The sequence below is a fragment of the Mytilus galloprovincialis genome, chromosome 6 (genome assembly GCF_965363235.1).
Source record: "Mytilus galloprovincialis chromosome 6, xbMytGall1.hap1.1, whole genome shotgun sequence".
Classification (NCBI taxonomy): domain Eukaryota; kingdom Metazoa; phylum Mollusca; class Bivalvia; order Mytilida; family Mytilidae; genus Mytilus; species Mytilus galloprovincialis.
Genome location: NC_134843.1, coordinates 37548267 through 37551761, shown reverse-complemented (window position 1 = coordinate 37551761; position 3495 = coordinate 37548267).

The window sequence follows — 3495 nt, the reverse complement described above, 5'->3', positions numbered from 1 at the left end:
CATAAAGTTTGTATACTAAAGATATTAATTGATCAATTGTTCATTGTATTCTAAAATTATATGAATTATATGTTTCTATTATTTGCACTATATACTATTATATTGTTATTAATTATATATGACTTTCTTATGCGCTTTTGAAGGTACAAGATCTAAAACCTGCGTCACTGTGTTTGTTATTACTGTTTTCAGGCCCTTACCATGCTTACTCATCCCTCTAAGTTCGTAAGATGTGCTGTTGGTTAAGTCCAACCATAACAGGAAAACAACAGACCATACAACCCATAAACCCAATTCTGATAATATGATGTGTTCTGTTTCGTGAAAATACGTTAAGTATGTACTCACTCTGTATTTCAGATAGTAAATCTGTGATTATCTGTCAAAATGACAGGACAAATTGTTCTTTCAAAAGAACAAACTTTTCAAACGATTCTTAAGAAAGTCCAGAGAAAAAGAGGTTTGTTTATAATTGACTGATTGTTTGCTTTCAGTAGCAAATATTGCATTTTTAAGACGAGAATGATTTGGTTATAATTCATATGGGTTATTTCTGCAGTGAATTAATCTCACGATAAAGGACAGGAATTACGATTGCCGCTTGCCCATCTATAGCATCGGTTTTCGCGATACCAAGCGGTTTATGGTTGTGATGCCAATGTATGAGTATCTTCATATCACTGCATCAAGTAAACCTAATTTATAGATGCATCACTTGTTATGGGCAGATCTGCTACAAATCAAAAAACACAAGTCAAACTTACAGTGGTTGTCGTTTGTTTGTGCGTTACATATTTATTTTTCATTAACTTTTTATACACAAATGAGGCCGTTAGTTTTCAACTTTAAATCGTTTTACGTTTTTCATTTCGGAGATAGTTTGCCAGTAAACATTTTAGAATTACATTTACAATTTAAGGTTAAGGAAGTTCCATCCTAAGTTTCAAAATAACAAGCTTTTCATAATAAGAACATATTGATAGGGGATTAACAAAGGAATAAAAAGAATAAAAAAAAATATATAGGTCAATTTGCTTGTTTTCGAGATATTTATTAGCCATTGAAATTTTGTCGGGAAAACGTTCTCTTGATTTTTCATAGCTTTATCATTAACAAGTTAAAGTTCTCAAAAACTATTAAAAAATAACAAAGATTTTATCAGACTTTTACAGATGGCTTATAATTATACATATAAAAGATTTATAAAAAGAAAATAGGGTCAATGGTCAAACTTTTTAAGGCATTCAAATGGATAAAACCTGAAGATTTCTAAAATCTGACAAAAATTCAAAAACATGACAAGCGAATATGGAACGCCTCAGCTGTCTTATGTGGAACTCTGGTATTACGTTATGTTGTTCTGTTATTACTTAGTGATAGTTTGTCTTAACATAATATGGTTTTGACATTACGTTATGATGTTTTGATATGACTCAATATGGAATAGTCATTACATAATGACATTTGGATATTACATGATATGGTTTCGTATATTGACTTGATGAAGTTTTATAATTACTTGATATGGTTAGTATTAAATTCCAAGTTGTTGTTCTAGTTATTTTGTTTAAAAAGGGAAGGTGATCTAAAGACAAAATTAAGAAAAAATTACTCAAACATTTACAATAATTCGAACTTAAGGGGGATATCCCAAAATCACTTGCCGGTTTTTCCTTAGTTCTCAAATGGAAGCTGTATTATAATAAGTTGGTAAATTATTCCAAGAAACACTGCTTTATCTTGGTCTTGAAGAATAGTTCATGGAGGTTTACAAATTTATCGTGTCAAAATAGTTTAATTCGGTAATATTCAATGCAAAACAACAAACTTATATAGAAATGAAAAAATGATTTTGGTTTTTTTTTTGGCATTGAGTACAGGAATTATTCTTCAAGACAAAGATAAATTATTCTTCAAGACAAAGATAAAGCAGTGTTCCTTGGAATCATTTACGAACTTATAATAACACTGCTTCCGTTTCAGAACTAAGAAAAAACGGCAAGTGGTTTAGGGATATACCACTCATGTCCGAATTAAGGTAAACCAAAACCAAATAACTATGAACAACAACTTGAACTTTAACTTAATGTATAGCGGTACTCATCCAAATCGCATTACACAAATGACATATGGAGATTGGTTAAAAAATAGAACATATTTTTTTCCAAATTGTCATGTGGTTTTACCTCGTAGTAGTATTGGGATAACCACATCAAATACTGAAACAAACACATCATGTAGTGTAAAATTGTCAAATATTGAAACGTTATTACGTAAGCCAAATAAAGAATTGACAAATCATCATTACGAAATAACAAAACCACATCATGTAATGAAACAACTACATTATGTTATGTCACATACACATCAAGTAATGTTAAAACCACATTGCTTAATGACATAACCACATCGAGTAATGACAGAACCACATCAAGTATGACAAAACTATATCAAGTCAATACGAAACCATATTATGCAATATCGACTATTTCATATTGAGTTATATCAAAACATCATTACGTAATGTCAAAACCATATTATGTTAAGACAAACTATCATTAGTAATAATAGAACAACATAACTTAATATCAGAGTTCCACATAAGACAGCTGTGGTGTTCCATAAGTGAACATCATTAAGACTGACCTATGAGATATCAGCACAGATGTTGTTTAAGATAGAGTTGCTGCTCACTAGGTAACTCATAAACCAAGATTTCAAGTGGTCAAGTTAAAATCATCCATTTGAAAATTTACAGACACCATGAGTTGGTTGACGAGTTTCACAACTGAAGACTGATATGTTCCAATTGTCATTCCTGTAATTATGTCCTCTGTTCCTCAAATGTCATCTACTGTTTTAGTCTTATCGCTGGGTTTGTAATTACATGAGCAACATAATGGGTGCCATAAATAGAACAGGATCTACTTACCCTTAAGAATCATCTGGGATAATGTGAGGATCATGTTGCTAAGTCTTTGGTTTAGAACTTTAGATTGTTGAGTTTTGTATAATGTTGACTGTCTTTTGATTGTTTACCGGTATAGTGTTTTGCCATGGCTTGTCAGTTTTTTTTCTTCTTATGAGTTTGAAGACACTTTGGTATCTTTGGTCTCTCTTAGCTGGTTATCATTAAGTGTGCACTGCATATTTTTATGTTATTTTGAATAGACAAAAAAAAAATATTACATTTATTTCTTATAATTTAATTCTAAATTCCATTTTTAACCTGGGAAACCATTAAAAAATGTTGATGACCTCATGGTCACATGACTAAATTATGTCTATGAGCTGATAAACAAAACAACGTCAGCCAATCAGAAGATGCATTACATCCAAAATTAAATTATTGATGAATAACAGATGATAGAAATGTGTCATCAGAGCTTTCATAAATGAAAACAATGTTATAAATGTCATGCATCCAAAGTCCTTTTCTCAACTTATCTTCATCAAAATGCTCAAAGACAATTACTTTCTATTAAAGAAAACACA